The sequence below is a fragment of the Aegilops tauschii genome, chromosome 2 (genome assembly GCF_002575655.3).
Source record: "Aegilops tauschii subsp. strangulata cultivar AL8/78 chromosome 2, Aet v6.0, whole genome shotgun sequence".
Classification (NCBI taxonomy): domain Eukaryota; kingdom Viridiplantae; phylum Streptophyta; class Magnoliopsida; order Poales; family Poaceae; genus Aegilops; species Aegilops tauschii.
The window spans coordinates 222,820,606-222,833,747 of record NC_053036.3 but is presented as its reverse complement, the minus strand read 5'-3'; positions in this window follow the sequence as shown (position 1 = coordinate 222,833,747).

Sequence of the window (13,142 nt, the reverse complement as noted above, 5' to 3'; positions counted from 1 at the left end):
TGCGGTCTTTATGGCATCCCGAAAACTCCGGCATTATTTTCAAAAGTGTTCGATCACGGTGGCATCTGAAGTACCACTTAACGACATTATAAACAGCAGGGACGCCACCGGCCACATAGCTAAATGGGCCATTGAGCTCTTACTGTTTGAAATAACATACAAGCCGCGCCGAGCTATTAAATCTCAGGTGCTGGCCGACTTCGTCGCCGAGTGGACGGAAGCCGAGCTCCCCAAAGAGTACAGTTCATACTCCAACTGGATCATGTACTTCGAAAGATCTAATATGCTAGCCAGAACGAGGGCTGGCGTCATCTTTACATCCCCTACGGGGGACACAGTCCGCTACGTGATGCAGATCATGTATATGGACTCCAAGAACACAGCCGAATATGAGGCACTTCTACATGGCCTCCGCATGGCTGTCTGCATGGGTATACAACGCCTCGAGGTGCGCGGTGATTCAAACCTCGCAATATCTCAGGTAATTGGAGAGTTCGACACAAAAGTTCCAAAAATGGCGGCATATCTAAACGTCGTACTAAAAAATATCGGCTCGTTTTGAGGGGCTTGAATTTCATCACGTCGCTTGAGTGAGTAACCAGGCAACGGACATCCTTGCTCGCATGGGCGCTAAGCACGACCCTGTCCCGCCTAATACCTTTGTGGAAAGGCTCTTCAAGCCATCCTTGGTATGCCAGGACGAGAGCAGAGACGCTAGTACAGACCTGGTCACGCCCCCAGCAGCCGAACACAATACAGATATCATCGGGGGTCCGGATACCGAAATAACACCCTCCGCTCATGAGATCATGGTTGTTATTGCTTCATGGACCGAACCCTTCCTGGCCTACCTTAATAGGTAGGAACTTCCTGATGATCAAAATGAGGCTCGTCGCATAGTTCGGCGTTCTAAAGCCTATAAACTTCACGAAGGTGAACTGTACAAGAATAGCACTACTGAAGTTCTCCAAAGGTGCATCTCCGAAGAGGAGGGACGGCAACTCTTGTCTGAAATACATGCTAGTCTGGGCGGCCATCACGCCGCAGCTTGGGCCCTCGTAAGCAAAGCCTTCCGGACATGTTTTTTCTGGCCAACAGCCCGAGCAGACGCACAAGCCCTTGTCCAACTTTGTGCGGGATGTTAGCTTTTCGCCAATCAAAGTCACATGCCTCCCACTGCCTTAAGAACAATCCCCATCACTTGGCTTTTTGCGGTCTGGGGGCTCGATATGGTCGGACCCCTTAAAGGGGGATGCCACAAAAATAAATATTTACTGGTTATGGTGGATAAATTTACTAAGTGGATAGAGACCAAACCAGTAAAAATGGCTGAAGCAGGGCCAGTGATCGACTTTATATCCGGCGTGGTACAACGCTATGGTGTCTCGCACAGCATCATCACTGATAATGGCTCCAATTTTACAGCTGAGGAGGTGAAAAACCGGTGTGCTAACTTGGGCAGTAAACTCGAATATGGATCTGTCTATCACCCTCAAACGAACAGTCGAGTTGAACGGGCCAATGGCCTGATAATGAGCGGCATTAAACCCAGACTCGTGTTCTCCCTACAGGAGTCAGATAAGCACTGGGTTGAGGAACTCGATTCCGTGCTCTGGGGGCTGCGGACTATGCCTAATCTAACGACCAGATATACACCTTTTTCATGGTGTACGGTGCAGAAGCTGTCTTGCCCTGCGACATTATTCATGACTCACCTCGAGTGTTCATGTATGAAGAGCAAGAAGCCGAGCTTGATCCGCAGGACGACCTAGACGGCCTTGAAGAGGAGCATGATATTGCACAGGCCCATTCCGCATTTTATCAACAACAGGCCAGGTGATACCGAAGCAGAGAAGTGCGGGCCAAAAAATACAACGTAGGCAACCTCGTCTTGCGTCTCCCAGAGAAGAAGAAGGATAAGCTCAAACCAAAATGGGAGGGCCCCTTCATCATAGATGAAGTTCTCACAGGAGGCGCCTCTAACCTTCGTAATGCATCGGATCATCGCCTTGAGCCGAATCCATGGAACGCTGCTCGGCTCCCACGATTCTACGGATAGTTCGCCCGCGTCCTTTTTTATTTTTCTTTGCCTAGGTTCCTTTTTCTCCTCTCCTTTTTTATTTTTCTTTTTATCCCAGGGTATGTTCAGATCTACCGAACTGTTAGGCGTACACATCTTTGAATGTATACACCCCATTATAACTGGGGGCTTCCTTGATGAAGCTTATTACTAAAAAGCTTGTTGCTTCCATTGTTTACATCGTTTGCTCTATACATCTTTTGCCATTATATGCACCTCTATGACTTAAGTTTTTGCCAAGCTGGGTTGCCTTGCTCCTGTGTTTATACCTTATGTTCCCGATTGTTCAGCTAGGGTGTAAAGGGAGTACCTCTACGATTGTTACAACCGGGTAATCCGGATCTGTACCTCAGACGAGTGAGCCGAAAGCTAGCGTTCTTAAGAGAATAATTGGTCGGCAAGCAACGACAGAGTATTCACGTTTATGTAATTTCTTCCAAATACAGAATATGCTCCCCATAATTCAGATCAAAGCCTAGGCATGCATAAACATGCTAACCCAAGGAAAGGAACCCTTATCCGAACTACTTTCCCTGGAAGATGTTTCTTACGTTAAGAGTAATATAACATAACTCCCCAAACAAATTTTGTCTGTTTGAGCAACATGGCTGGATTGCCTCGTATCCAGACCTAAAGAATGTTTCTTACATTGTATCCGGACACACTCCACCTTCTTGGTTCAGAGGTTGAAGCCGAAGGCCTGCGATGACAAATTTTGCTATGTTCGGTTGGAGAGGAAGTTCATTGGGTACATTGATACATTGAATTGAACGCCTACTCTTTATCTGTGTCATCTATAAGACTGTCTAAGCTACAGTCTTCTTGCGAATATTTCGCAGCTATCATCACTTGGTCATATACCAAGTTCATGGGAATGTCTTTTCCGTTCGATTCCTGAGGTACAACTCGGGCCATATGATTTGGATCGAGCCCGGTGTAGCTTATCTTCACCATTGCCCATGCCTCTCTTGCACCTTCCCAGCATGGGGACGCCTTCCATAGCTCAAAGCGGCGCCGGGCACCTTTGAACAGGTTCGCCAACCCCTCCATACATTCTGGAGGGGTATCGGATGGCCATAAAGCCTTGGCCATACTTCTCATGGCTTTCCGGGCCCGCTCATGCACCACGGACAGCTCTTTTAGCACGTCGCCTCGAAATCCGGATACTTCTTCTTCAGGCTGTCCGGTTAACAGACCTCCAACAATAGCATTATGAAAATCCGAATTATGGGATATTATGAGTCCCTCGGATGGTTCAGAAGGTCATACTGAATATACCGCCTTTTAACTTTTTATTCTCTTTTGCGCATCTGATAACTGCGCCTTTAAGCGCTTTATCTCTTTGGCTTGTCTATCATTTTCCTCCTCAAGTTTGTTCTTTTGATCAATGGTCATTGTGGCTTTCTTCGTTTCCTCCAGCTCTGTGGTGGCAGCATTCAGCTTTGTCTCCCTTGTCTTAAGCTCCTGGGATAGCACGTTGTTCTCTTTGAGAGCCTGCGTTCATAACGATCCTGAAATCGGTTAGCTTAACCGCTTCAAGTCTCGAGGGGTATTGGCATATATCTATCAAATTTACACACACTATTACTTGCATATCCTTTGAAAACAATTTTCTAACTCCAGCAAGTCCGTTCCGGGCAGCTCGGATATATGCATCCACGGAGCTGAGGGCACTAAATTCCTGCTCTGTAAAACCGGAGTGTGAATGGCCTCTTTTAGTCGTCGATGATGTCGGCGTTCTGGGAACGGGGGTCCCCAGACATGCCTGCCTGCGGCCCACGGCGTGGCTGTGCTAGTAGGCATGTACGGCCCATCTTCATCAACAAGGCGTTCAAGACCCTCGCGTGGGGCCAAGCATCGCGGGGCGGATGACGCAAGACCTCCTCAGGAGCGGCCTAGCTAGGCAGGCCAGCGAGGAGCAGAGATATCAAGGCGGGGCAAACCTTGCGAGGCACTCGTGACGTGAGCCATGATGATCGCCACCAGGCGGGCGCCAGCGCGCGCAGTGTCCTTGTTTCCTCTTCGGTGCTAAGGAGGCAGTCGTAGGCGCGGAGTACCGAGGCATCAAGCAAAGGTTTCCATATCGGTGCAACAAGACCAAGACCAGGAGGACGGCAAGACGGAGGTCACCATGGAGGCCAAGACGGCGTCATCACGAGAACCTTTTGCAGGCGAAGACCGCTTTTGTCAGGATAGCTTGTACTAGTTGTCCCCTTTCAAATTGCCTGCCGTTGTTGGCTCCCTTCCCGCTCAATATTTGGGAAGAGGACCAGGGCCTATATAAGTAGAACTAGCCACCACAGTAGAGGGCACCGGAACTAGATCAGACCTGATCTGGTCTCGAACTCATCTTGGACTGGATCCACTCCATCCTCACACCCGCAAGTTCACCAAGCACAAGAGCACCTCAACCTCAGGAGGTTGCTCTTCCCCTTGTACTGTTCATCATCAGCCCAAGAGGCAATCCACCACACACTGGAGTAGGGTATTGCACCACAACGGTGGCCCGAACCAGAATAAATGTCGTGTCTTTCTGTGTTGCGAGTGTGTCGAGTTCGTCCGCGAGATCTTAGTGAGCTAGGGCGTAGATCGGTAGGAGGGAAAGAACTTCGTGCGCACCCCAGAGCTCAAACCTTATGGGTTTTGCCGGAACCCCAGACCAGACATTTGGCGCGCCGGGTAGGGGTGCGCCATAGCTTCCCTTCCATTGATCTGTCATTCCATCGCTCCGTCGTCTCCATGGCGAACGCTCGCCGCGCTCGAGCTGAGCGTCGGGCTGCTCTCACCGCCGGCGTTGCTCAGACGGCTCCCGTTGGCAGGCCACCTCATCGTTCTCCGTCTCCTGCCGCCAACGCCGCCATCGGCCCAGCGGTGAATGAGCAGCAAGCGTCCTCGCTACACCCATCGGTGCTGCAGGACGGCCGCACTGCCACTCCATCGCTGACCCCGGCCAGTTCTTCGTCCCACGCACGACGAGCTCCCATGGACGCGCAGGCAGCGCTCCTAATGGCGAACGAGCTCTTGCGCTACTACCCCGTCAACGACCTCTACGAGGACTGGCTCGACCGCGTCGCCGAGCTCGTCCGCGCCGCAGGGGGCTCCCCGGCGCCGTCCCACTCTCTGCCTCGCCCTCCACCAGCCATGGGCGACGTGGCTCATGGAGCGCCTCCACCACCTCTGCCCCAAGACTGTGCCTTGGCGCCAAGGCGCGCGGCCCCACGGCGCGATCCACCATGCCCAATGCCCGAGCAGGAAGAGAGAAGCTGCCAAGAAATCCCTCGGCCATGAGAGGCTGCACCTGCGCTCCCCGCGCCACCTCGCCAAGACCGCGCGCTGCCCGGGGTGGCGGCGCGCGGACCCCATCAAGACCAAGCTCCACCTCCAAGACGGGCCCCAGCAACCACGGTCGGCTGCCGCGCCTTCACCCCCGAGCTGCGTAGCATTGCCTGGCCGGGCAAGTTCAAGCCGGACCTGCCTCCTCGCTACGACCGTACCGCCGGCCCCGCGGAGTTCCTGCAGCTCTACGAGCAGAGCATCAAAGCAGCCAACGGCGACGAGAAAGTCATGGCGAACTGGTTTCCCATGGCTCTCAAGGATGGTGCCCGCTCCTGGCTCCTGAACCTGTCACCACGCTCGATCTCTTCCTGGGACGAGATGCGTGACCGCTTCGTTGCCAACTTCCAAGGCACCCGCGACCGCCCGCCGGCGGCGGGCGACCTGCGCCGCATCAAGCAACAACCAGGAGAGACCCTCCAGAAGTACATCCATTGCTTCAACAGCACTCGGCTCAAGATCCCCAAGGTCACGGTCGAAGCCATCATCTCCGCGTTCTCTGACGGCGTCCGCGACATCAAGATGAAGGAGGAGCTCGCTATCCACGAGGAGCTGTGCACATCTCAGGAGCTGTTCAACCTGGCGACCAAGTGCGCAAGGGCTGAGGAGGGGCGCCTCTCCCTCCTCGAGCTGCCACCTGCGGGCGCAGAGGAGAAGAAGGCCAAGGCCAAGGACGTGAAGCACAAGGAAGCAGCTGTGCTCGCAGCGGAGCCCGACACCAAGCGAGGCAGAGACCAGCCCGAGTCATCCAAGAACAACTGGCCATTCTGCACCTTCCACAACCTGAACACCCACAACACCAGTTACTGTCAAGAGCTCAGAGCCATTCGCGAAGGACACTTCGGTCGACGCCCCGAGCGCAGCGACCGGGGCTACGACCGAGGAGGAGGACGTGGAGGTGGACGCTGGGACGACCGTGGTCCGTGCCAGGAGTGGCACGACAGGCCTTGTGAGGACCGCTAGCAGGACCATCCTCGTGAGGGCGCCTGGGGGGACCAGCCTCATGAGGATCGTCCTCAGGGCAATGCGGGTCTTCCCCCGCTGCCGCCACCACCAAGAAGGAATGACGACCACCATCAGGACGAGGGGGTTGGGGGCTTCCAAGAGCCGCGTGCAATCGCCTGCATCTTGGGCGGCGCTCAAGCCCCAGCCTCGCAGCGTATCTTCAAACAGTTTGCTCGTGAGGTGAATGCAGTCCTCCCCAAGCTCGAGGCCACGCGCCCGCTGAGGTGGTCCCAGTGCGCCATCACCTTCAACTCGGCAGATCAGCTCAAGTGCGCGGCCACCGCTGGCGCCCTCCCGATGCTTTGTTCACCAGTCATCAGCAATGTGCAAGTTACCAAGACCCTCATCGATGGCGGTGCAGGGCTCAATGTCCTGTCCGTTGACACGTTCGACAACCTCCAAGTGCCATATGAGCAGCTTCAGCCTACCAAGCCTTTCTCAATAGTGACCGATGGTTCCACCACACCGATAGGGCAGGTCCGCCTCCCTGTCACCTTCGGAGAACGCAAGAACTACCGCACCGAGCTCATCGACTTCGACGTCGCGCACATCCGTCTGCCATACAATGCCATCCTCGGGTATCCAGCCCTGGCCAAGTTCATGGCCGTCACCCACCACGGCTTCAACGTCCTCAAGATGCCAGGAAGCGGCGGAATCATCACGGTCCCATGTGAAGAGAGAGATGCGGTGTGCTCCCTCGAGCGCGCTTTCCAAGCCGCAGCAATCGACGACCCCGACAGCAAGGGCGAGGGCCCTTCTGAGGCCCTCCCCAACAAGAAGAAGCAGTTGCGCCGTGCAGGATCTCAGGAGGATGGCGTCGTGGCTGGAGCCTCGTCAGGGTCAGCGCCGGCTCCAGGGGCGCCTCCCTCCATCGCATAGGAAGGCGCGCCCGGCGCCCTCCTCGGGCAGGGCTCGGGGGCTCTCTTCTAGAGAGCCTCAGACCTTGCCAACATCACGAGGGAGGCGCCTGGGCACCACTTGGAGGCGTGCTTAGCGGCACGTTTTCCTCATGAGAACACAGGACAAGGAGCACCCACCGCTCAGGAGTTCATCACCAAGACCACTCATGAACTGCAAGACGCAAGGGCCATGCGTGGCGACCGCCGCTCATGAGGCGCAGCTCCCCATCCAGGCAAGGATGCCGGGCTGCGCGTCTGCATCGACGTTCCAGGGCTCAACAGGGCTGCATCTCAGGAGCTTTTCTGGCCTTCGCGCACGGGCCGTTGCGAGGGTCCACCACACAGCTACGTTCGCATGCCCTTCGGCTTACCGAGTGTGGCGTCGGCCTATCAGCGCAACATGCGGCGTGTCCTGGCAGCTCAGGAGGCCAGGCATCATGCTGTCCTGGCAGAAATGGAGATGGTCCTCAGGGAACCACCTGAGCCCCCAGAGCATCCTGAGGCTCAGGGCCCCCGTGGCTCGTGAAGAGCCATTCCTTCACCGTGTACCTTCAGCTGCACCAACTCCCCTTCGTCGACAGAACCAGGTAACATTTTCCTATTTCCTTTAGCTGGGAGTGCCCCTCGGGCTGCATTATTCCCAGGCCGCCTGTGTCCGTCCCTATGGCATGTATCCCTTTTGCTTATGTCTTTAGTTTACCCTGTTGGGGGCGCCCCTCGGGCTGCATCATCCCCAAGCCGCTCGGGCCTGACCCAGTGGCATGCATCTTTCTGCATTTACCCAAGTTGATTTGCCTTCCATGCTTAACCTGCCTATGACTACCTCCTGCTCGATCGTCGCCTCCCTTGGGGCCCCCTCACAATGGCATGGCGCTGGTGCATGGGTCCGTCCCTGCCACGTCGACAAACCTGAGCGGTCGAGCTCTGGCTCGCGGCACGCCCCGCGCACGTCACCTCACCAGGCACTCAGTGCCTCCATCTCCTCATGGAGCAACCAGCGGTAGGCTGGCAACCATAACGGCAAAACCGTGTTTCTCCTTGTGCTGGCTTGCAGGAATATCACGAGAATAGCACCAGGCGGCACCGCGAGCTCCCACCTCTTCCAAGTAGTCTGCTTGCACGTTAAAAGGGGGGCTCCTGAGCATCGCGACTCAGGAGCTCTTATTGGCTATCCAGCCCTCACACCCTGGCCTTGACCACGGCATCGCGACCTGGCATACCAGCGGCCGCTGAGCTTGCTTGAGGGCCGGGACCTGAGGACGTAGAGCCCGAAGGAAAGCATTGGAAGGGGGAGGACCCGTACGGGCCTAACCTAGCTACGCTGCGGACAGTCGCGCATAGGCCCAGCGCACCACAAGGAATCGACTCGAAATTGGCAAGATAAGTCTCACGTTTAAATTGGCTAGTCGTTGGAGCCTAGCTGGTTGCGCTCGCCGCATCCCTGTTGCAGCCACGTCGCCTCCCTTTCTATCCTTACCATGGCTACTTGAGCGCTAAAGGGGACCTCCTGAGCATCGCGCCTCAGGGGCTCTTACTGGACCTCGGGTCGCTCACCTCCTGGCCTTGACCACGACACGCGACCTGGCATACCAGCGACGGCTGCAGCCTGCCTGGGGACCGGGACCTGTCAGCGTAGAGCAACAAGCTATCGCGAGGTTGGAAAGGGGAGACCGAGCCTGAACAGGACATGCGTTTGCAAATTTTCATAACGGGGAATACATACGCAAACGACATTACAGACCCTTTACACACACCCAAGGGGTACTTCCTGATTCTTCGCAGGGAACAAAAGCAAGAACTAGGAGGAATCCTATCTACATCCTCCCGTGGCGGACGCCATCATCAACAGTGGGCCACGGGAGGCCGGCGCCGACCCCATCCAGATCAGCGGCGGCGGCGGCTGGACGCCGCGACCCTGCTCCGATCCTAGCGAGAGCTCGGGGGCACGTAGCTATCATCGCTCGTCTTCGGGGTCTCGTAAGGCTCAGGAGAACCACTAGACTCCCAGGGGCTGCTGTTGATGGAGCAGCCACGGGCGGAGCGCGCGTCAGCCTGGCGCTCCCATCCAGGGCAACACTCCAAGCGGCGGCCCTCCGCATCGAAGACCTTGAAGTAGAGCGTGGAGGCGCCGTCGTACTCGAAGTGGATCGCGAGGGCGCCCTCCACGTGGCAGACCCGCGCACCTCCCCCCAGCCGCGGGTCATGAAGATCTTGCCGGTGGGGACCGCTTCGATCTCTGCTCCGGTCGCTGGAGAATTGCAGTCGGAATGCTGCAGCCAGAGCTCGAGAGGTCCCCTTGGCGGCATCACGTTGGAGAATAACCGCGGGAAGCGGATCCAAGAGCTTGGGGGCATAGGCGCCCAGAGCACAAGCTCGCGCGAGGAATCCAAGGCGTGGATTCCAGGGGCGACGGCGCGTGTCGCCGTGGTGTGGAGACCACAGGCGTGGCGCGGGCGGCGCCGCTCGTTGCTCCGCCCTCCTGAGCCCTCGGGTCGGGCGTACGAGGGTAGCGGATACCCTGGAGGAGGCCGTTCGCACCAAGGCCTCGTCACCACCTGCATCGCTGCTTTGTCGCGAATCGGCCTCTTCTTCGGTGGAAGCGGTCCCGGATCATCGCGGGGGGCCTTGCCTTTCTCTTCAGTGGAGAACCTTCGGATAGGCGCCATTGTTGCTAGCAGTGGAGCAAGGAGGAACGAGCAAGGAAGAGATGGGCGAAGGGGGCTCCGCCCCCTCCCCATTTATAGCGGAAGAATGCCAACCGGCGCCTCCCACGATCGGAGGTAATGATGGTTTTCCTTGCATGCCGCAGGGACTTGTCAAATCGAGCAGTTGCCGAGGCAGCGTGGGGAAGCGGAGACGCCCGGGTCCAATCAACCGCCACGCGTCGACCGGGGCCGTAGGCTTTTGGAGCCCGCGGCGCACCGTACTTGACCTTTGGCCAAGCCCGAGCGCACCTTGGGCCCCGGGGCTACTGCCGGCGTTCTGAGAACAGGGGTCCCCAGACTGCCCTGCCTACGGCCCACGGCATGGCTGTGCTAGTAGGCATGTACGGCCATCTTCATCAACAAGGCGTTCAAGACCCTCGCGAGGGGCCAAGCCTCGCGGGGCGGACAACGCGAGACCTCCTCAGGAGCGGCCTAGCCAGGCAGGCTCGTGAGGAGCGGAGATATCAAGGCGGGACAAACCTCGCGAGGCACTCGTGAGGTGAGCCATGACGATCGCCACCAGGCGGGCGCCAGGCGGGAGCCAGCGCGCGCATCGTCCTTGTTTCCTCTTCGGTGCTAAGGAGGTAGGCTCAGGCGCGGAGTACCGAGGCATCAAGCAAAGGTTTCCGTATCGGTGCAACAAGACCAAGACCAGCAGGACGGCAAGACGGAGGTCACCATGGAGCCCAAGACGGCGTCATCACCAGAACCTTTTGCAGGTGAAGACCACTTTTGTCAGGATAGCTTGTACTAGTTGTCCCCTTTCAAATTGCCCACCGTTGTTGGCTCCCTTCCCGCTCAATATTTGGGAAGAGGACCCGGGCCTATATAAGTAGAACTAGCCACCACAGTAGAGGGCACCGGAACTAGATCAGACCTGATCTGGTCTCGAAGTCATCTTGGACTGGATCCACTCCATCCTCACACCCGCAAGTTCATGAAGCACAAGAGCACCTCAACCTCAGGAGGCTGCTCTTCCCCTTGTACTGTTCATCATCAGCCCAAGAGACACTCCACCACACATTGGAGTAGGGTATTACACCACAACGGTGACCCGAACCAGTATAAATCTCGTGTCTTCCTGTGTTGCGAGTGCGTCGAGTTCGTCCGCGAGATCTTAGTGAGCTAGGGCGTAGATCGGTAGGAGGGAAAGAACTTCGCGCGCACCCCAGAGTTCGAACCTTATGGGTTCTGCCGGAACCCTAGATCTGACAGATGATTCATCACGCCCTCCACCATGGAATTCGTGATGGATGCGTCATTCGAATCCTCATGAGGGAGTTGATCTGGCATGGCTTCCGTATCAGCTCTCGTCCTAGTTGACGAGTCTGGAGCCGGATTAGGTGATGCTCGGCTACCAGGGCGTTTAGCCACGGTTTGTCGTGTGCTCCTCCTGAAACAAGATGGGAGTAGAAGTATGACAATCTGGTTTTATACCCAGGCACGTGTCAGAAGTTATACCTCTTTGATGAAGGAGGGGGCTCAGCAGTGCTTCCAGCTACCTTTCATTTTGAACGCTCACCCTGCGTAGATGCTGCCTTCCTAGAGGCACTCTCGATGGAGTGTGGCGCGTTGAGCGCCGATCCTATAAAAGCATAATTCAGTGTGATGGATCTGATGCAAGTGGGGGCTCCTTCTTTGAGGATGCTTTTTGAATACTTACAATGGCGAAAGGAAGAAGGTCGGGGTAGTCGGCCATAATAGCCACTTCCAAACCATCAAGGCTCGTTTGATAAAAAACTCCAATCATCAAACTCTATGAATATATCCGGATCCTCGCAGAACCCAGGGTCTTTGTTGCGAGCATAATCCTCTAGCTGTGGGGAGGGGCAATGCATATTCTCGACCACCTTCCTGCATGTCTGCTTTAAAAACAACCAGAATAATTTGGTTAGCATACCTCGATAACGAGGCAAAACTGTGATGATAATCAAAATCTTACCCATTCAATGGGGTTATACAAGGAAAATCTTCCCGACAATTTAAATGGAGGAAGTCTTCTTTCTCCCTCTTATAAAGATCGGCCAGGATGATGGCCAGTTCGGCTGGTGTACCCGGGCCCTTGCGCCTATAACGAGATGCTTCGCCCTCTTCGTTGTAGCACCATAAAGGGGTCACTCTAGACTGGAGGGGCTGGACACATCGCTTTGTTGCAATGGCCATGAATTTGATTATCGAGAGTTCGGAATGAGCAAGTAATCTGACCTTGCTGACCAACCTCTTCACTTTCGCACCGTCTTATTCCTTGGGACTCTGGGGGCGCCAATTGTGGCGTTTCTTCAAAGGATCACTGGAAAATTCGAGGAGTCCATGCCGAACTGGGTCTTGAAGGGGAACTTCCTCAATGTAAAACCATTCCGATGAGCATTCTTGGGATACTTCCTTGGGAGTTCCGATAAGGTAACCTGATCTGGCTATGTGCCATACTTCGGCGCCGCCCACTTCAAATATGGAACCCCCTCGATGACGAGGGACTAGGCAAAAGAACTTTCTCCATAGTTCAAAATGAGCCTCGTAGCCTAAAAACAGTTCGCAGAGAGCGACAAACCCGAGATGTACAAGATAGAACCTGGTGTGAGGTTGTGCAGCTGGATCCCGTGGAATTCTAATAGATCTCTGAGGACGGGGTGGATCGGGAATCCTAAGCCCCTCAAAAGAGACGGGAAGAAACACACCCTCTCCTCCTTGTTGGGGTTGGGGAAATTCTCTGCTAGCACGTCATTGCCAATCGAGGCCAATCCCGCCCGCACAGAAACTAGATCTGCGAGGGAGATATCCCTACGTCTGAAGTCGATTCAGCTGAAGGTGGGACACTAAGCAGCTTCGCCAATCACCCTCTTGAGGGCCATGTGGGCGCGAGGAAGAGCTAGGAGCGCTTGCCATGTTTTGAAGTTTTTTGTGGTTTGCTCCGATGCTCTTTGCATGATATGGGATGGCATTTGGGGATCTAACCTCCTTATATAGATGTCGCCCGTGCATGGCAAGGGGGTTATTTGTAAAAATTGTGGACCGTTCGCATTTGCCCAGCGCATGGAAATTGAGGCCACAACAGGAAGGAATCATAAAGGCCGAACATGGAGGTCGAAACCGGACTGTCATCAATCCGAAGTATGGAGAAGA